This window comes from Prionailurus viverrinus, chromosome B3 (assembly GCF_022837055.1).
Source record: "Prionailurus viverrinus isolate Anna chromosome B3, UM_Priviv_1.0, whole genome shotgun sequence".
In the NCBI taxonomy this organism is placed as follows: Eukaryota; Metazoa; Chordata; class Mammalia; order Carnivora; family Felidae; genus Prionailurus; species Prionailurus viverrinus.
This window is the reverse complement of record NC_062566.1, coordinates 123,082,236-123,105,482: the sequence shown is the minus strand read 5'-3', so window position 1 is coordinate 123,105,482 and position 23,247 is coordinate 123,082,236.

Genomic DNA, 23,247 nt, shown 5'->3' with positions numbered 1-23,247 from the left:
TTCATTAAAAGTATACTTATTATCACAGGTCTCCCTCTAGTTAATAAGCATTATCACTTGTTCTGACCTAACTTTGCTTACTTTTACACTATTATCTGCTAGATTTAATTAACAGTATCTGTGAATAATCAAAACAACTGAAATAATATAGAGGAAAGGTGGCATATATCATGAATGTAGCATCTTCTTTGCCTCAATCTATTTGTTCATTTTTTTTTCTTATTATAAATCCTCAGGCTTCCTAATCTCCTCATCTGTCAAGCTTGACTTTATTACCAGGCATGCTCTTATAACAATGAATGCGGTGAGTTTGTCTCCCCCAGAAAAGGGGTTCAATCAAAGAAGGTCATTTTATTCTGATTTGAGAAAATTTAATTATCTCTGCTGTCTTTATAATTTGCATATTTTACCCACAATGCACCATAACACATTTTCTTTTAAAATTATCATGACCTATAGATGAGTCATTTTTATCCTTGTGGCTACTGTTGAGTAAAGTGATGGACAGATTGAGAAACTTCTGCAATTACTGTTTCAGTCCAATCTAACTGAATATATGTTAGGGCAGAATGGAGGCAAGAGATTTCAATTGTCCTGATCTGATTCTTTTTTTTTTTTTCTTTCTTTCTTCAAATCTGTCAGTGACTGTAATAGCATTGATACGATCTCTGAGCTGCTTGTCTACCATGACTTACACATTTTAAATTTAAACTAACTTCCCTTTTTCTATGTATCTCATATTTCCTAAAGCAGTGGACTAGTAAGCGGAAAGGTACACACCATGTAATGGGTAGGTAATTCTCTCCTCATAAACATCTTGAAAGATAGAGCAAAGAAATACACAAAGCCAAAGCCAACCAAATAAAAAGAAAACAAAGACAGAAACTAACACCCACTGCTATGACACTGTTACAGGAACACTGGGGATTTATAAACACAGAGTATCTCACATCACATTGTGCTTAGAATAAAAAAAATCACCTTAAGCAGGTTTTGATTAATGAGACACTCAAGAGGTTAATTGGGCTAAATTTTGACCTGGATTTTCTTCTAAAGGCTAATTATGAAGTTTGTGTAACTCAATCTATAGTGTTAGAAAACATCATGGTTTCGGAGCTGCCAATTCTCCTTTCCCTCTATTTTTACACATTATTATTAGGTTTTCATTCTGGTTTGCTTTTTAGGATGGGAGAATTTAGCTTAGGGTCAATAGCCCAGCCTTGAATTATGATGAGATTCAAAAAAGTCCCCATCCTTACAAGCAGATTTCTGACAGCACTGAATTTTATTATTACTAACTGTATAATTTAGCAGCATGTGAGACAAACTTATATGACACTTTTGCAAATGAAATAGTTCATCTTTTTTTCAAGCATACCAATAAATGCCACCAACCTCTCACACTCCCCACATAAACCGAGTCCAGTTATAGAAAGCAGGACCCTTTCATATCTTCACTTCTGTTAACTTATGATTTTTTTCTGAGATTGAAAAGCTTTGTTTCAGAGCCTGTGGCTCTTTTTAAACATGCTTAAGGAACTTTTTGTTTTGTTATTTTCTTCCTTTGAAGCAAGTTAACGTTTCTTTTTATTCTTTTGATAGGAAACCTCCAAAAGCTATTGGAGGAAAAAAAACCCTTCAGATACAAGTTTTAAATCTGTAAGGATGTTATTTCTTCTCTGATTTACCAAGATTTCCATGCAGGCGGGTGACATATTTCCTTTGTTGCCTTCCTCTAGTCCTTAGCTCTCAAGTGAGTGAGGCTAATTATTTGTCAAATGAATTTTTGTGGTTTTTTAAGTATAATTTATTGTCAAGTTGGCTAACATACAGTGTATACAGTGTGCTCTTGGTTTAGGGAGTAGATTCCATGATTTTTAAAATTACAGAATTATTACTGAGTTCTTATTATGTAACAGATGTCTTGTGCTACACACTTGTATGTGTGTCAATCCATTAAAGATCACAAAAACTCTGTGAAAATTATCTCCATTTTTAGAAGATGAAATAGAAGGATCACAAGATTTACCCAGGTAAGTAAATAGCAGAGCCTGAGATCAATGTAACTGTATTTGTCAGGCTCTAAACCCCATGCTTTTAGCCATTACTCAGTCACCAATGGAAACAACTCAACAGTGTGCCAAATAGGTCACGTGTTTCCCTCTACTCGTCAGTCCTTCTTGCTGTTAGCCGGGGCCATGTGAGTCATTTAGCAGTGGGATGTGAGCAGAGCTGCCGGATGCTATTTTCAGTCTGAGGTAATTTAGGGTAGGTGTGTATTTTTCTCATTTTCTTTCCTCCTGCCGCAGCCAACCTGGAAGCCACAAGTTGGCAGTAACCTAAATGGTAGAACCTCCAAGTGCCCAACTTTCCGAGTGTCTAACATGGAACAAAGCCACCCTCCATTTTCAAAATGTGCTTTAGATTTGTGGTAAGAATATAATGAGATTTGGAGGGTAATTTGTTACTCTGGAAAAATCCAACCTTTCCTAACTAATATAGTGTCCTGTGAGAAAGAAAAAAATGGATTATTTAGTGATTAAATGCATATATGATCGATTTCATTGGTTCCAAGTGAGTATATATTATATTAACAAGGATATATAATTCTCATTACTGTCAATACATGGCATCACACATCTGGAAGAACAGAATAAAAAAGTATACAGGGGCACCTGGATGGCTCAGTAGGTTGAGTGTTGGACTCTTGATTTCGGCTCAGGTCATGACCTCATGGAACTGAGCCCTGTGTCCATGTGGAGCCTGCTTAAGATTCTCTCTCTCTCTCTCTCTCTCTCTCTCTCTCTCTCTCTCTCTTTCTCTCTCTCTGTCTCTCACCACCCTCTGCTCCTCTCCTCAACTCACACACACTGTCTCTCTCTGTCTCTGTCTCTAAAATAATAAAAAATTTAAAAGTATACAGATGACACAGAATACTACCAATATTAACCTTTTGAGAATCTTTGTTCAACCATTTTTTTCTTTCTTTTAATCAAAGAGGAAAAATTCTGGAACTTTGTATTCTTCAGTTAATAACATTTACTACTCTATCTGATTATAAGCCACTGCTAAGTCAGCCCTATCTGAGACCGACAAAAATTTGGGAGAGAAAGATACAAATGTTGGGGGAACTTATAGGCATGGAATGGAGAGAAGAGCCTATCTGATACATGCTGCAGATAAGGTCTTAGTCCTCTGTATAAAGATTTCAAGATAAACAGGAGTCAGAGTTTCAAGTAGTGTTAGTCCCTGAAAAATGTGACTCACTCACATAATGAGTTTCAGTTTGTTCAAATTGGAAAAAAAAAAGACTGTTAGTCACAGAATTGTCTTTTCTAAATATATATGCACAGAAAATACCATTAGGAACTTTACTTTGGGAGAAGAGAAAATATGTGTGTCTCAGTATGGAGTAACCAAAACTGTGGAATATCACAACACTGAACCATGTGAATAGGTAAATTAGTGAAATCATGTTGCTAAAGCTGTTACTTTGGACTAGGATCCAGGAGGTATAGCTGTTTATACAATCGTAGGCAAGTCATTAACATGCCAGGTTCAGCCTTGTGCAATTTGTAGAAATTCGTGTAATGTGGAAAAATAATGTCTGAAATATCTCCTAGCCTGAATATTCTGAAAATCTCTAAATCTTATAGCATAGTGGTTAAAAACATATGCTCTTAACAGCTTTATAACCCATCATATTACCTAACCTTTTTGTAGTTAATTTTCTTGATCTATAAAAATTAAAGTAATAATTGATCTCATAAGATTATTGTGTAAATAAAATTAGGATAATACAAATAAATGATGAGAATTGTGTCTGACATATAATAACTACTTAATAAATAATAATGAGTTCTGTAGATAAAGCAATACATATTTTCAAAGTTGTTCATGCCCTAACAGATGTTGGGGAGGAAAAATGTTTATTTTACCCTTTAAGGTTCTTCTGGCTGGTGTAGGAGTTAAAATGACATGAGACAGATTAACAGAAGAAAATACAAGGAAAATATGTATGTACTGGGATTCCATAAGAAAAATGAGGCCCACAGGCAATCAGGAAATTGACGTTCATATGCCTTCCAGGGCTAAGGAGAAAGAGTTAGAGGTCTGGGACTTAAAAGAGAAGGCAGGCAACTCACAGGAAAATTAAAAAGAGTAAATGTTTGGTAAACAAATGTTTGCTGGGCCATACAAAAACAACGGGACACAGAAAGAAATTTTCACAGACTTTGCTAATCTCCTCTCTACCTATCACATCTAGTTCATATTATGCTATAGTTAAATATGGTGATAGCTCTCTTCCTGGAGCAGATCCTCAACCTAAATTTTTTTGGGCAGTTAGACGGAAAGGTCAAAGGTTCTTCATTCAAATTACTTTCCTTTTTTTAGGAGACAATCATCTCAGCTCAAGAGATTTGTTTGTTTTCTCTATTCTTAATATGCTGTAGATGAGTCTTATTTCTCAGCTGGAAACTGAACTAGAACTGGGGGAAGAGATGTACCCCAAAACTGGAAAGCTCTCCTCGCAATGTTTGTCGCTATGACTAGAACAGTCAACAGTCTATTCCAGGAAGCAAAAGTATAATAAATAGGAAGCTTGGAGGATGGGGAAATCTCATTAAGTGACAAGAGGAAGATTTTGCTAAAATGCCTTTGTCAGATGATTTTAAAGGAATTCAGTAAAGATAATTGGATTCATGATTAAACAGAGGTAAGAGGCAAGCACAGTGGTAAGGGTAGAAAGGAAACTGAGGTAAATGTCACAGTGATGGTCCCTTTGAGGTCTCTTAATAGAAAAACCTTTCCTAAATCTGCATTTTACTTTAATACAAATGACCTTTCTTTTATGAAGCCAGAGGAAAACTATATATATTATTTTCTTTAACATGAAAGACTTTTCTCTTATGTATTTACATGTACCCTATATTTTTCTGGACCCTAAATTCGAGATTAAGCGAGAGAAATATGCTTAAATTCTACCATTATTCTTCCTTCCTTTAATATTATGTAAGGAAGAAACATATCAGTGGAAAAGTCAGAAAGATGTGTACTGGCAGATTAACAACAAATACATATTGTGCAACCTACAGATGTTCTATGGCTTAAAAGTTCTCTATTTTTACAAGCCAATCTGATTTTCACTCGCTCAGCGCAACAGACTCCCAACCTACTCCCCTGGGACCTTTCTGCTGTTACCTTCCAAAACAGATTAATTAGTACCTGGAAAAGCCATGCGGGGGTGCTGGTAACTGCTCAACTACTCGCTGAGACTGTAGTCATTTCCAGAAGGAGAAAGGGTGCTCTGCTGCCGATGTAATAGGTGAGCTTTGTTTATACACTCCAACATTAACTGAAAGACAAAGGAGATATAAGTTGGGTAAGAAATTTTCCAGGTAAGAGTCAACATACGATGTCACTTCTCTACAAGAACCTTGCCATCCCCAAGTATAGTTCGTTCAAGCTGAGGCCTGCCTATCTCTTTCACAGTGACACCAGCATCTGACACATTCAGGGGATGCGTGGCTGTAATCTGAGCCAAGATGCTAATTATAAAGAACATGAAAGGATGCTAAATTTGGCTTGAGAACAAAAGCAAATGCCTGTTCTTTTAAAAATCAGTTCTAACATTTGATCTTCTTAACCATCTTTGGTGATTGTAATAACACTGGGAAATAACACTGCATAAAGGATTAGTAAACATTGCTAAGAAAGAACTGGCACAAAGATAATAAAATTACATTTGGTTAAGAAACCTGGTTCCCTCTTAGGGCCTCCCTCATATATTCAATCTTTTTGTGTTTTTTTGCCAAATCACTGCCTGATTTCATTATTCGTAACAATCATCTCTAATAATATGGATAAAATTTTTTATTGTTTTTACTTGGCGGGGAAAGATTTCTTTGGCTTTAGTGAAATCTACATGATTGAAAGTATCGTACAGAAGATTGTCACAAGCAGATAGGGCTTGTTCTTAGCCATGTGTTCTCATTCTGTACTGTTCTCTGTTCCTTAATTATGCTTCACTACAGATGTTGTCCTCTATTTCCTCATCCTTCATGCCTTACAACTTCATGACCCCAATTCCATCTGAGCCTGTTGTGCACCCTCCTCTCAACTGAGGACAAATTGGTTTAGCTTTAAGCATTCCATCTTCGTATGTTGAAACCTTTCCCAACTGCAGTTCACATTCGACTGGGTCACTTTCCTCACCAACAGAAGAGAACCATGTAATGGCTGTGTTGGTTGTCAAAGAAAACCCGAACACTGTCAAATCGTCTCAATACCTGCAACGTTTATAACACAGCTACAAGAATTGGTATCAAAGGCGCTTTGAGCATACTTTTTCTCTAAAAGCTTAACGTTTAAGTCCTGTAACCAACACGAAACCCTAATCCCCCAAGGTGTACAGGTAGAGCGGTCATAAAGAAAACACTTACCCAGGAGAGACTATCGATTTTGAACCCTGCCAGATGAATCTAACGCAGAACATGCTCTAAAATGCTCCGGGGAAAAAGTCCCCTTTGTTTCCCTTCTCTGAACTTTCTTCTTGGATAAATTCAGGCAGTTTTCCAATTCATGAACACTTCCCTCCGGCAAGGTCTGATCGTTGTAAATGTGTTGCCAGGATGGCAGACTCTCTTCTTTGGCAGAAACCCCAGAGCAAACAGATAATGTGCCCGGGAAACCAAGTTCCCAATCCTGGGAAGGTCAAACTGAGATGAACTGCGAGCAAGTCACTTCTCAATCATGCTGATTTCTTCTACATTAAATGATGCTGGGAAGCACAGACACTGGCAACACTGCTATTAAGATAAGTTTGACTCATTTAGCAGCAGTAGTAAACCTAGGAGGCTGACTCAAATGAGCAGACGCCAGTGACGCTGGTAAACAAGTGTTCACACCTGTTAACAGCTGTGTGGCTTCCCTATTCCAGGTGTGCTATGTAAACTCAACTCAATGCCACATTTATCACCTATTAAGGGTTATCAAATTGCATTGTGCAGACTATCCCTCTGGAAATTGTCACAAATAAAGCTTGGCGTCATTTGTCCAGGGCCTCAATAAAGTGGATGTAGATGCACAATGTAAATCTAAGATCGTATCAAATAGGCTCCAATTAAAATTCTGTACTATAAAGAATACTCCAAAGCCATAGCCCTGGAAGACTGCCACAAACCACTTAATTCTAATATTTCTAAGAAGTCAGTGGAAAACTTTCTTGCTGGATTTTTTTTAGGGAGAGCAGTCACAAGGTGGGGATGGGGCAAATGTAATCATGTGAACAATTGTGATGGAGAGAGGCAGACTGCCTTCTACAAAGCCAATCAAAACCAGACCTGCCAAATTGCAGATTATATTATAAATTCTGTGGTAATGATGGGAGAGAGACTGGGTGGCAGAGTTTCTAGGGACTACTTAGGCAACTAATATGATTGTAAATTTCTCCCACCACTACCTAACATACTTAATAAACGGAACACTCCTACCATAGGTAGTGAGCCCCCGGAATTCTGAATTGCAGAAATTTGTGAGTTGGAATGTAGCTTAAGAGTTGTCAAATATATCCTCCCTCTGATATAGTAAGCTTTTCCACAGAATGTCTCTAAAGTCACTCATGAGCTGCTATTCAAATATTTCTAGCGATATTTCTAGCGATGAAGAACTCAATTCTTCACAAGAAATGTATTTCATTTCTGAAGATCACATTCCTCATTTAAGCTAAAGTATTCTTCCCCATAATTGTATATGAAATTTTATATTAAAATTCTATTCTAATCCATTTGGTCTTACTGCTTCCCACAAGAATGTAGGTTTCATGAGAGCAGAGGCTGTGTTTGTATGGTGTATTTTGTTTTACCTACATCATGCACATGGGCTGGCAATGGACAGAATACATACACATGTTTATTGAATGAGTGAAACAATAGAAGTTAACCTTCCTCTTAGCATCTCAACAATCTTGAAGATATTTAAGAACAATTGAAAATCCTTTAATTCACATCTTATGTTTTAATTTTTACTCATATTTTGCCATCCCAGTTGCTCATCCATGGGTTTATTTAAGTCCTATGTATGTGTGAGTGTGTGTGTCTTGAGAAAGAGAAAATACGCCTAAGCCTTATCATATACCTGCTCATATTCCTTGGCCATTAACAACTTTAAAATGGTGTAGTCACTTTTATCAAGTCCAGAGTGCTTTGCCCTAGTGTATCAAAATCATGGTCTATAACTCTGAACGAGGACACCATCTACACTGCTGCTCTGCAAATCTTGTCTCCTTCAATGTCTTGGATTAAAATAAAAACAGTATTAAAAATACCACCTACTCCTTCATTTCTATCAGTTTCTTATGCAGGCCTTGAAATATATCTATAAAATAGTGCTCATCACTTTAAGAGACAAAACAGATGAACATAAGGGAAGGTAAACGAAAATAATATAAAAACAGGGAGGGGGGCAAAACACAAGAGACTCACAAATATGGAGAACAAACAGAGGGTTACTGGAGGGGTTGTGGGAGGGGGGATGGGCTAAATGTGTAAGGGGCATTAAGGAATCTACTCCTGAAATCATTGTTGCACTATATGCTAACTAATTTGGATGTAAATTTAAAAAAAAAATAAAATTAAAAAAATAGTCCCCATCAAAGTGAAGATAACAGATTTCTACTGATGCCACAGAAGTCTGTGGGGTCCCTCAAAATTTAAATTATAATGAACTATACATTTGGTCCTTTTTTCTCCACAAAATTGGAGGCCTCAGAAAGTTAGAAAATTAAACTTTTTAATTACTCCCTCCTAACTTATTTGTGGTACTTAATTCTCGGAATCGTTATCGGCCAGAACTGACATTTTTGTCAATCACGAACAAAGATTATGAAAACTTCCTGGGGTCAGCTCTAAGAAAAACTAGTTCACATAACAAGTATTTATTTAGTACCTACTATATGCAAGAAGCAATTCTAAATACCATCTCTGACAAAGATTATAGTTGGAATGGGAGGAATCAGAGAATAAATACAAAATTTTGAGTACAGAAATATATGTTAGATAATGCTAGTGGAAAAACAGACCCTTCTATGCGTTCTGGCCAATGCGTAGGAGTGACTGCTGCTCAAAGACTATAAAAGTGACATTTGAGCAAAGAAGTAAAGGAAGAAAGGGTCAGAGTTATGTAGACAATTGGGGGAAGCAGACAGAACACACTATTTCAATGCTACTCACACCTTACTGTGCATATAAACGAAGGCACCAAAGGTCTACAGATAACCCCAACAGGGCAACTTAATTTGTTGGTATAGTCTGATGATAAGAGATAGGGAAACGGGAAAGGAAAATTATTTTAGTTAAAAAAATCATAATCTTTTCTATAAAACAGACAAGTACTTTAGCCAACTCTTAATCTCAGCATAATGCTCAGCTTTTGTGATTTTCATTGATGTGGCCATTATTTGAACTTATTTTGGCATACTTTCTCATTTTCATGTGCTGTCTCACTTTTGGATTCCATTAGGTGCTAAATGTGTAAGTGCCAAGAATATCACTTGGGAGCCTGCTTCGCATGAGAATTCTAGAGCCAATTTCACATTCAGAAATGAATGGGAAAGGTTTCAGGAAAGCTATTGAATTTTCATAGGGGTGCTCAAATGAAACCTTGCAGCCATTTGAATTTATTTTATTGCTACACACATATCATATAAATTTGCATTACCTTTTATAATACATATTTACTTATTTTTCTCAGCCCTATGCTAAACCAGGAGGCCAACTAGACTTTACAGAAATTCTAATTATCCAAAAAAAAAAAAAAAATCTTAAGTGGTTTTAGGGCACATTATGCATTCAGCATATGTGTGTGAGCTTTCACTCTCCCTCACACATACCCCTCTGGCTGATTTCTGGAAAACAGATAACCCAACTGTGGTGGAAAGGAAAAGCCTATTAGAGATAGCATCAAATCTTTCACATATTATCTTCTCCTTTCCTTCTCTTGCCTAGGTAACGTAATTCAATTCTGCCTTGGCCATTCACCTTTGACAGAATGTTAAGGTGGTGATTCTACGAGGAAAATCTTTGATAAAATAATTCCATCCTTTGGGTATCTTGGCTTCAAGTATTTATCATCATTTAGAAAAGTGGCTGAAATGTTACCTTTAGGATGGGGACTTAAAGAGACTGAATAAATGCTAAATGCCTTTAGTTGGTTTTGCCCAATACTTTGGGTTGAGTATAAAATGGATCACAGGAAATCTATTTTTTGTCTTTCTGTGCAAAGCTATTCAACATTTATCCATTATCATAGAAACAATTCAATTAATGGCTCTTGGGAACCAGAATATAGCCCTACTATCTACACCTTAATAGCCTCTATATATCATTGCAACCTAATTTCCAGATTGAATTGAATGTAAATGGCAGTTGCCCATAGATTAAAAAAAAAAAGTTTAAATTGTACTATTTTAGTTCCATTCCCACAATGCTCTCCTGGTATACATATTAAATGCTTTCCTCTAATTCACACTCTGAGTTCTGTAAATTAATACTGCTATTTTGATTTCATTTAGACTTTTTAATTTTCAGATAAATCATTTGGATGAAAGGGAACTGTTTGCCAGTTGGAGCCTGCTTGCATTATCAGTGAATTATTCAGCAGTATTCTCCCCCACGGTGCTCAGAATATCAGCCCCACTTTCCCCCTCCACCCCCTGGTGTTTTTTTCCTTCTAAGTACTCATGTGAGCAGAGCAGAGAAAGCTGAGGCCACGCAGAAGGAGGATTCCATTTCTCTGGGGCAGAGTGTCAGGAAAGGAGGGCCTGTGTTTAATGTCTTCGTAGCAGCTACACTCATCTGCTCTCTGGTGGAGCAGAGGAACGGGAGGAAAAATTCCCACTGCCAAAGCAAATGGACATGAAAGTGTTCAGCATCTCCTTTATAACCACTGTAGGTTGAACAAGCTGCTTCTGCTGGTCTCTTCTATTTCATTCTCCAAACACAGAAGATCTGGTGGAAATCTGTGCAGGAAAAAGTAACTGCAAACAGGGTGGGGCTCATCTGTAGAATTGCTGCAGACTGTGTCTGAGATCTCTCCTGGCCTGGCACTCACAGAACTGGAGGGAACAATTCGGTTTAGTGGAAGGGGTGAGGAGTAAGAACTTACGATGCATCTCAGAGGGCATTCCTGATGGCCACTGCATGACCCCACTGTCCCAGCCACAGCCCACATTGCAGCCCTCATCACTTCACCTTGGAACTAAGAGCTTGTTCTGAGCCACTGGCTTATTCCCACATTTCCCTCCAAACCACCACACTCTGCCAGATGAATCTCCCTGTAAGAGTTTTGCATAAATCCTCCTGCAATTACCCCTGCCTTGCTCCCAGCAAGATAAAGCTCATACTCTTTAATCACAGCATTTGACACATTCTGATCTCTTTCCTTGCTATCTTAAGGCCTCTCTGTTCAAATCCTGCCTGGTGGGTTTTTCCTTTTCCAAAAAGATAGAAATGCCTTATTCTCATATGGTGTGGAAAGCCTTCTTGCCTTTTCCCCACGTTATACCGCGTTCAAAAATCAGCTTATGCTCTGTCTGGCCCTTTAGAACACACCCCGTTGGGAAAGTGTCCTGACCAATCTTACTTGCCATCATGTCTCCTTATATACACTGGTATGGTGAACAGAGGCTTCTGCACAACTGTGTTCTGCCCTGCTCACCTGTGCCTTAGGCTGTGTTATCAGGACAACTCCCTGGCATTCACCATCTCCTTCCTCTTCCCCATTATTCTCTTTGTCTCTTGTGGGTCTGGTGAACTTCTACCTACCCTCCAAAGCCCAACCTTGTTAGCTCCAGATTTGCTCAACATAAGCCTTAGGGAGAATTAGATTCCCCCTCATCTGCATTCCCATTAATCTTTATCGACACATTTCTAACTGCATGTACTTTTTTTTAGAGTTAGTATCTGCACGTTTTTCTCTTGTACTTCTTAATCCAAGCTGCAACTCATTGAGGATAGAAGATGAGATGTATTCACTTGTCCTCCAACGTTGGCACAGTAAATGGCACATATCTGGTGCTCAGTCAGACTTTACCATTAAGAAACTAATAGCAGTGTGTCGTTGCTTCTGTTTTTCACAAATTTAAAGTAAAAGTAACTTCACCCCTTCAATTCATCATGATCTTTTTATCTATCTCATCAAAACCAACAGTCCCAAAGAATGCTCTTCTTATATCTCCTTCTTAGGGTCTCTAAGCTCTGGGTAGTAAAGAGCTCTCTTAAAGCAATTCGACGGGCAGGAAAGAAAAGTCTTTCTGATTTTTCATAATGAACAGGCTGGGGTCACCTCACAGTGACAGACTGTGATACTGACCTCTCAACTACCCTCCCAGGGACTAGAGACTTTACCATACCAAGACCGGCATTAAAAAATTTGATAACAATAGCTGTAACCATGGGAAACTTTCACTCCTCCAGTTTGAATTAAAAAAAAAAATCAAATCTCAGAGGGATGTGTTTTATCATCCCTAACAAAAGGTGCTGCTTAGAAAAAAGAAATGACAGCTTGTAAATTATGAGACATCCATCTGATGCGGGCCTGTCAGTCACCCAGGCCCTCCATCAAGATGAAAGAAAAGTAATAAAAATTCTGGTATCAGGAAGCAAACTTGAGAAATGGAAGTTCAGACAGCCATTCCTGTGGTCCTGCTATTTTTGCACTGGTCCTCTCAAAATCCACCGCATCCCAAATGCTGGAGAAAGTGAACGAATCTTGGTAACATGGCTTCCTATTCTCTGTGGTTGGGCAGGGAGAAGTGAAAGAATTACAGTATCGTGCACGATGCTGCTCTGGAATAATTTGCATTCCAAATGGGAACAGAAAGTTATGGGGAAAAATTACATCCCTTTCAACATGTTTTCAAGCTAAATTTGGGAGACCAGAAAAATCTGAATAAATTATAAAGCCTACGCCAAACACCTTAGTGATTTAAACTGAACCCAATTTCTTTTAATGTTCCCACATGACTATTTGACATCTTGACTTCTGTGTGTTAACAACATTCAGCACTGTTCTTTTTAATTACTGAATTTCTCTACATTAAAATTAGATCATAAATACTTTTTTCAAAAATAAAAGAAATAGACCAAAAGATTGAGCCCACACAGGAAATCTCAAAATGGGTAATTTACACACAGGAATTATAATCTTTTGAACTATTTTGACTTCAGGATAATCTCTCTCTCTCTCTCTCTCTCTCTCTCTCTCTCTCTCTCACACACACACACACACACACACACACACACACAGACATGCACACATACATATACACACATGTATACTTACATATATGAGATTATATACATATGTGTATATGTATGTATATACATGTATATACACATATATAGGTATGTATACACATATATATGTGTACATATACATTTATATATATTTATATAATGTATCACTGAAAATAGGGACTTGAAAGGATTTACATTCTTAATAGTCCAGATATGAAGGCCGAAATCTTTACTCTCAATTTCCTGAATGTCTTTTTACATAAACTACTATAATAGTCAAAGAAGAAAAAAGAGAAAAAGAAGAAATAAAGAATGAGGAGGCAGAGGAAGAAGAAGAAAGGAGGAGGAGGAAGAGATGAAATAATGGGAGCCTGATATGATGGAAGAATGTATAGTAATGACAGTGAGCAGGACACATCCTGTGCTGCCATGGAGGAAACAGACCAGCAGGTATTTAAATTGGGTTCAAAACAATTTTCCTGTTCAGTAAAATTATTACTCGAGGCCCGTTGGCCTTGTCTATCCTATGGTTTGTACCTTCTGGCAACTCCTCCCCACCCCCAGTGGATACAGGTGCTCCGCATACAAAGCAATTTCATATAGAAGATTTGCAAACTGGGCCACAGATCCTTGTCACGCTTCTCCTCTGCTTGCCTCCATCATGCCCAACTGCCTTGTGCTTAATTTGAAAAGAAGAACTGTAGGTGTGAACTATGCGTTCCCATGTGGCACAAAGGACTTGCCAGAGGTATTAGACAGAGTTCTGCAAAGAAACAGAATCAATAGGATAGGTAGAGATATAGACAAGAGGAAACTTATAGGAATTGGCTCACACAGTTAAGGAGGCCAAGAAGTCCCACAGTCGGCTGTATACACACTGGAGACCCAGGAAAGCTAGTGGTGCAGTTCTAGACTGAGTCGAAGGACCTGAGAATCAGGGTGTGACAGAGTCTGAAAGCCCAAGCACCAGGAAAGCCCATGTCTGAAGGTGAAAGATGAATGCTCTCAGCTCAAGCAGAGACAGAGTGAATCTGCTCTCTTTTTGTTACAGTTCTTATTATATTTGGTTCCTTAACAGATTAGATGATACTCACCCACGCTGGGGAGGGCCATCTGTCTTACTCAGTTCAACAATTCAAATGCTAATCTCTTCCTGAAACACCCTTACAGACACACCCAGAAATAAGGTTCTGAGAGCTACGTGGGCATCCTTTAACTCCCTCAAGTTGATGCATAAAATTAACCATCACACCTGAAAACTGTACTGAGACTTAACCAAACTTTACTGAGCTTCTGCTTGCACTAGGCTAGGACACTAAAGGTGACTGAAGTCCCTTCAGTGCCACTTAAGGTGGCTGAGTCTTTGCTAAAGCCAACACAATACTAACAAACCATGAAATGTACTTTTCCTAATTCACAGTGCCTAACCATTTTCCACTCACTTCCCTTCTGTGATTTTCCATTTCCCTAGAGCCTCTTGTTTCCCCAGAGCCTCTAGAGCAGCTTTTAGTTCTAGCTTTTTCACTTCCCTATGGCTCCTTTTTGTTCCCTCTCTGCTCTCCCTTTAAAAACCTCAGTGACTGGGGCGCCTGGGTGGCTCAGTCGGTTAAGTGTCCCACTTCAGCTCAGGTCATGACCTCATGGTCCGTCCGTGAGTTCTAGCCCCGCGTTGGGCTCTGGGCTGATGGCTCGGAGCCTGGAGCCTGTTTCAGATTCTGTGTCTCCCTCTCTCTCTGCCCCTCCCCCATTCATGCTCTGTCTCTCTCTGTCTCAAAAATAAATAAACGTTGGTGCAGCCACTCTGGAAAGCAGTGTGGAGGTTCCTCAGAAAATTAAAAATAGACCTACCCTATGACCCAGCAATAGCACTGCTAGGAATTTATCCAAGGGATACAGGAGCACTGATGCATAGGGCCACTTGTACCCCAATGTTCATAGCAGCACTCTCAACAATAGCCAAATTATGGAAAGAGCCTAAATGTCCATCAACTGATGAATGGATAAAGAAATTGTGGTTTATATACACAATGGAATATTACGTGGCAATGAGAAAAAATGAAATATGGCCTTTTGTAGCAACGTGGATGGAACTGGAGAGTGTGATGCTAAGTGAAATAAGCCATACAGAGAAAGACAGATACCATACGGTTTCACTCTTATGTGGATCCTGAGAAACTTAACAGGAACCCATGGGGGAGGGGAAGGAAAAAAAAAAAAAAAGAGGTTAGAATGGGAGAGAGCCAAAGCATAAGAGACTGTTAAAAACTGAGAACAAACTGAGGGTTGATGGGGGGTGGGAGGGAGGAGAGGGTGGGTGATGGGTATTGAGGAGGGCACCTTTTGGGATGAGCACTGGGTGTTGTATGGAAACCAATTTGTCAATAAATTTCAGAAAAAATAAATAAATAAATAAATAAACGTTAAAAAAAAATTTAAAAACCTCAGTGACCTTTGCCTTGATTGTGGTAGGCTCAGTTTACACTGGGGTCTCTCTCGCTTACTGAAATAGTCTGAATAAAATCTGTCTCACTGTTTAACAGTGATCAGTGCTATTTCTCTTTACTATTTCAACAGGACGTGTTGGCTTCATAGAGAGCAGTGAATGAGGAAAGCTTGTAAAGAAGGCGGGCGTTATTCTACACATGGTGTAAATGGAAAATGGGATAGAAGATGCTCATAGAAAGACACAGGCTGCATGTTATCACGTGCTCATTGGCCCGGTGTTCACAGATCCTCTAACTTTTTCAAGCAAAATCAGAGATCAGCATTTTCTTTTTAATTTTTTTAATGTTTATTTATCTTTGAAGGAGAGACAGAGTGTGAGTGGGGGAGGGGCACAGAGAGAGAGAGGGAGACACAGCATCTGAAGCAGGCTCCAGGCTCTGAGCTGTCAGTACAGAGCCCGACGCAGGGCTTGAACCCACAAACTGTGAGATCATGACCCGAGCCGAAGTCGGTCACTTAACCGACTGAGCCACCCAGGTACCCCCGGAATTCTTTTTTGAAGTACATCTGCCATACTTTTAAAATGATAAATTACCAAACACCGTAATTGCCAAATTAGTAAACACTACACACACACACACACACATGCGCGCGCGCGCACACACACACACACACACACACACACACACACACACACCAAGTTTCCTCGCTTACTGTGGCAGGTTGTGAATGAGAATGTGTATGTGTATATCTCAAAGCCCTCCTGGATTCTAAACAGCCAGAATAAGGAAAGTATTTTCTGTCATTTAATGTAAATTGCTAAGCTCACTGTTGCATCAACTGCTTGAGACAATATTGTAAGCAGAATAACACATATGAGATACCTGTTCTGTGAACTAATGGAAGGATTCTATCTCTGGAGCTGTCAATTACCTTTCAGTCCTGCTAAACTCATTTGAGAAACAGTCTGTTTCTGAGGCATGGATTATTTGTCTGAATAAACGGGAACGTTATGCTCAACAGACACCATTCTGATTGTGAATGCCACCTCAGTTAGAGTGTCACTGCTAATGCTAGGTAGCTACAGATTTTTAGTTTGGTTACATTTGACAAAACCCAGAATGCTCTGTTTCCTTTGTGTTGAACATTTTATATTGTGTTTCATTACCAAATAAAGGATAAAATCACCCTACGACGGGCATCTACATAAAACTAACCAAAATAAGATTTGTCCTATTTTGATATCCCCTGCTGAGGCTGGTTCCTACTTTCCTATAGCCTCTTCTCTAAAGAGCTAAGTAGTCCTCTTCCCTTTTTTCTTTCTCCACTTGTTCTCCCTTTTTGTCATTTTATGTCCCTTCCTTCCATTTGCACTGCAGATTATTAATTAACATAGTAATGTTTATGAAAGAGTTCTCCTCCATTTTACATAGTGTTGTCATTCTACATGGGGCTTCCAGGTAAGATATTAAAATGAAATACAGAAAATCTGGGGAACAAACCATACTCAATACTGGATATTGTGGTTGCCTGCACGATAGCTTCCCACCTGCTCCCCTTGGGTAGTTTGAATGAATAAACCCATCTTCCATAAACTCATTGATAGATAAGTCTCAATTTTTTCAGTCAATCAGAATATTCGCTCTCAAGCATTTCAATCAGAGGGAAAACCTGAAATTTAGGGGAATAGTAAAAGATTTTTTTTTAATCTGTAAAGAAACAAAGCTAAAAATTTGGTGGTGCCCATATTCTGACCTTAAGAAAAGGACGCTGGAATTAAAGCAGATATCAGAATAGGACAGAGCTAAAAGAACTCTAGAGAAATATAGCTTGTTTTCTTGAAGACATCATAAACCTCAGGAATAAACCTTTCTTTCTGGAGCTTCACCATACTTTTTAATTATGTGGGCTAATATATATAGCTTTATTATTTAAGCCAGAGTTGATTTTGCTATAATTTGCATATAAAAACATATAATTGATATACTACCTATGTAAAGTCATTTGAAAATTTAAAATGTCTCCTAGGCCTATAAAGTCTGACTATGGCTTGACAGAATATATCGATTCTGTCACTTACTAGCCAAGTGGCTTTAATTATGTTACTTAATAGTCTCATTGCCTAAGTTTTTTTCTATAAAATAGGTATTATAATATCCATTCTACAGAGTTGTTGGGATTATTTGATAAGACATGTAAATGATTACAAACTACATAAAATACTTGGTAAGTGAGGTAGCAATAGAGAAAGAATTTGGGCTTCATTGTCCATGAAAGCAAAACATGTAAATGATTACAAACTACATAAAATACTTGGTAAGTGAGGTAGCAATAGAGAAAGAATTTGGGCTTCATTGTCCATGAAAGCAAAACATGTAAATGATTACAAACTACATAAAATACTTGGTAAGTGAGGTAGCAATAGAGAAAGAATTTGGGCTTCATTGTCCATGAAAGCAAAATAATGGCAAACAGTGGCAATACTCCTTCAGATACTGGCCAACAGAGAGCAGCGTTTGCCAGGTGACTACTATTAATCCTGTCCCCTTAGCAAGGGCATCAGGAATTTATTCATTCAATAAATATTAGTTGAGCATTTACTATGTGTCACCTACCATTTAAGATATTAGACATACAGCAGTGAACACAATGGGCAGCATTTTCTGCTTTCATGATACCTATCTTCTGTGAGGTAGTCAAACAATACAGTGCACATAAAATGCGTGTCATATGCCAGATGGTGATGAGTACTATGAAGGAAAATCAAGCAGGGAAATGGAATGGGTAGTTTGTGGGAAGAATCAGTCTTAATCTAATCAGGGAGGTGTCCATGGAGAATGGGAAATTTGTGTATGGTATAAAGAAGGTGAGTGAGTGAGCCCTGACAATATCTAGATGAAAAGCATCCAGGCTAAGGGTACATTGTATAGAAAGGACCTGGGGCAAGACTAGGCCAATTGAGTTCAAGGAACTCAAGAAGGCAAGTGAGTAGGGATGGGTGAAGGAAGGGGTAAGTAACAGGCATGAGACCCTAAAAGTAGTAATTGTCCCAGAGGAGACTAGAGACAAACACAACACTGATGTCATTAAACACATGATTCAGCTAACTTCCTTTGTTTTGATTCCATTATCTAACATCTTTTTCTCGTTAAAATGTATAAATAATTTTTCTATAATTTTGGAGAATATCAAATACGGAGTTTCCTTCCCTACTGACATTGCTACTAATCTCCAATCCCAGAAGACTCTGTTTTCAACTTTCTTCACATTGTTGCCTCCATATCACTAAATGATATTCTTAAACCATTATTTCATAATTTAACAATTTTAGAATATTAGCCCTTGATTTATTGCTATCTTAAAGTTTAGTGTACTTTTTCTGTTCCCACTTCCTTTACCCTCAAAGAGTTAGATCCCTTTTACATCTTTTATAATATTTTTATTTTTTAACTACTTTTAAATTTTTTTTCATTTTATTTTTGTGAGAGATACAAAGAGAGAGAGAGAGAGAGAGAGAGAGAGAGAGAGAGAGAGAGAGAGAATGAGTGGAGGAGGGGCCGAGAGAGATAGGGAGACACAGAATCTGAAGCAGGCTCCAGGCTCTGAACTGTCAGCACAGAGCCCAACACAGGGTTTGAATGCAAGAACCTTGAGATCATGATCTGAGCTGAAGTGAAGACACTTAACTGACTGGGCCACCCAGGCACCCCTATAATAATATTTTCAAGTCAAAGTTTAAAAACACATCTTTACTTCTTTGTCCAATAACTAAAAACAATATTTCTTGATTCTCCATTTTAAAATTGTAGGCAGCTCTTATCCTCACTCGCTGACACCTTCCATTTTCAAAACTGTGTTATCCGTATTTTTTCTTTGATATTTTCAAGGTTGGTAACATTTACATGCTCTTCTGTGACTGTAATTAATTCTGAAATCAATAGACATAACTTAATATGTAAATATTCATCACTGATGATCACATTTTCTTTCATCTACAGTTTTTCCATGACTCTGCCTCTCAGGTCCTAACTGTCTTTCTTTTATTCTTAAATAGCATATCTTCAGCTGCTTAATTTTTATGTCTTCCATTTTCAGTCTTGCTAGTGTCTTTTAGCCTTATCCCAAACAGATACTTGAAGCCTTCTCTTAATTTCTGTAATAGGTTGGATCCACTGCTTTCCTAACCCAATCTTTCTGTCTCAACTAAACCTTCTTGTGCCCAAGGTATATAACTAAGTACCTTCTTTTAAAGGTTTATATGAGAAGTAAGTATACTGAGTACTTACGACTCTGAAGATGTCTTTTTGTGTCACGCTGAGGTTTACAACTTTGCCTGATGCAATATTCCAAGTGGAAAATATGTTTTCCTCCAACTTTGGGTGCTTGAAGCAATAGAGAAACTCTCAGTTGCTGAGTCTGAAGCTATTCAGACTCCAGTGCCTTTGGACATATTTCTCTTCTTGAAAAGTTGTCTCATCTTTTCATTTGATCCATTGGGTTACAAAATAGTTCAGTGATATGTTTAAGTATGGGATCTTTTCATTCATTTGGTTGGAGATTCTAAACTCTGTTTGCATCTGAAGACAAAGGTCCTTCTGCTCTTAAAATTTTATTCCATGGCATCTTTCCTTACATTGTTCTGATTTGTTGATGTGCTTTTAAGAAATGTTATAGTTGGTTATTGGACCCTAGATTTATCTTTTATATTTTACTTTTAGCTCATAGTTTGTGTGTCTTAGTTTTGTTTTTCTCTCTCAATTTTTTTTCATAAATTTTCCTTTAAAACTATTAATTAAAAAATTGTCAACCAAACTTTTTACTGAACTAAAAATGTGTCATAAGGTTGAGAACACATGCCCTGGAATCAGATTGTGAGATCTAAATCCTACTCTGCCACTTACTAGCTATGTGACAAGTTATTTAACTTTTCTTTATCTTGGTTTCCTAATTGGTAAACTAAAGATAGTAAGAGTTTCCACTTCAAAGGGTTACGACAAAAAGTAAAAAGTGAATTTATTAAAAGTTTTTGAAACAGTGATATGAACCTGTCCTGAAAAAATATTATCTATTATTATTACTATTTCATAATTAAACAAATGTTTATTAGGGCTTATTGTATAAATCAGACACATTCTAGGGGCACCTGGGTAGCTAAGGTGGTTAAGTGTCCGACTTCAGCTCAGGTCATGATCTCAACAGCTTGTGAGTTAGAGCCCTGCGTCAGGCTCTGAGCCTGGAGCCTGCTTTGGATTCTGTGTCTCCCTCTCTCTCTCTGCCCCTCCCCTGCTTGTGCTCTCTCTCTCTCTCTCAAAAATAAATAAACATTAAAAAAAACAGACACATTCTAAATATTTTGAAAACATTAAGGAAAAAACCATCAAAATTCCCTGATTTTGAGAAATTCACATCCAACTTTGGATGCTGCATCCAAAGTTTTGTTTTTTGTTTTTTGTTTTTTGGAAAGCTTAGACAAACAAAAAACATAATAAGTAAGTGAATTATGTATATGTTAGGAGGGAACACTGCCATTAAAAAACAAAAAGTTGTAATGGAACAGGGGTATGATAAATTCCATGTGTGTACGGTGAGTAGCGACAGGGGTTCAATTTTACATGAGGCAGTCAGCGCAGGCCTTATATTTCAGGTACTATTTAAGTACTGACTTCAAGAAGGTTATAAAATGTAAAGTTAGAAGGCATGTTAGGGCAAAGGGAAGGGATCTGTTTTGTTCTAAGCAAATGTTATCTTAATGCTCCCCCTGATTTAACATTTATCTCAAATGTTTCGTTTTGTAATGATATGTTACTATTAACGATGGCATTATAATTCATTGGAAGGGCACCTCGGTGGCTCTGTCCATTGAGCATATGACTTTTGGTTTCAGGTCAGATCATGATCTCATGGTTCATGAGTTTGAGTTCTGCATCAAGCTCTGTGCTGACAGTGTGAAGACTGCTTGGGATTCTGTCTCTCCCTCTCTCTTTGCCCTCTCTCAAAATAAATAAATAAACATTTTAAAAAAAATGCATTGGAATGGCTTTGGTAGATCTCTACTTTGTGCTTCCAGCATTTCCTTTGGCCTTATCAAGAAAAGTATGAGACTGACAAGCAGTGAATAGAGTCCTTAATTTGACATGAGGTTAAATTTTAACACTGGGGATAATAACTACCCATCTCTCCATTCCCAGCCCTATCCAGATTCAAAGTGACTAACAGTGACCCAGCAAGGCCAGCATGCAGAGGGGTTGCTGATGAAGGAAGAGCTCTTGGACAGGGGCTTAGGGATTGCCCCTCCTACAGCTGGGACGCAAGAGGCAAGGGCTTGATGATGCCCCTCTGGCCCCACTTGTTGATTATGTGAGCAGCTGTGAGACCTATTATTTTGAGACACACATGTCTAAGAAACTGATCTGACATTAGAAATATACTCCAAGAATATTGACCCTATATACATTATAACTTAATGGTCAACCCATCAAAACAAAGATAATGTTTGGTTTTTTGTTGCTTATTTTTGTTATCTTTCCACTTGTTATGGAAATAGTTTTGTAATAGAAAGTGGGGTTTTTTTAGTAGAACTATTCTATAAGACTACCATTACAATGAAACAGTTTGTAATAACTATAGAAACAATAACAAAACAGTGTTATTGTAATAAAAACAGCATTACTGTAAAACAGTAAGTAATAACATTTCAAAATGTACATAATTTTAATCATTTTATGAGCTTCTTTTTATTTGAGTGTGCAGTTTTTTTTTAATTTGTTTTTTTTTTCAACGTTTATTTATTTTTGGGACAGAGAGAGACAGAGCATGAACGGGGGAGGGGCAGAGAGAGAGGGAGACACAGAATCGGAAACAGGCTCCAGGCTCTGAGCCGTCAGCCCAGAGCCTGACGCGGGGCTCGAACTCCCGGACCGCGAGATCGTGACCTGGCTGAAGTCGGACGCTTAACTGCGCCACCCAGGCGCCCCGAGTGTGCAGTTTTAAACAGTAAATGCCATGCTCTCTCCACTTATAGGTGAACTGGTTGATCCTTATATTAGAACAAGGGTCAGGAAACTAAGGATTGCCTCATTTTTTGTGCAGTATATGAACTAAGAATTACTTTTATGTTTTTAAGTAATTGGAAAGCAAGAACAAAAGAAGAATTTTATTCTGTGCCATGTGGAAATTATACAGAATTTAAATTTCAGCATCCATAAATAAAGTTTTATTGAAACACAGCCCTAATCCTGTGCTGACAGCTCAGAGCCTGGAGCCTGTTTCAGATTCTGAGTCTCCCTCTCTCTGACCCTCCCCCGTTCATGCTCTGTCTCTCTCTGTCTCAAAAATAAACATAAAAAAAAAAATTAAAAAAAAAAAAAAAGAAACACAGCCCTAATCGTCGATTTATGTATTATTCATGGCTGCTTTCCTGTTACAAAAGCAGACTGAGTAGTTGCAAAAGAGATCATGTAGCCTACAAAACCCAAAATATTTACTATCTGAGCCTTTACAGAAAAGT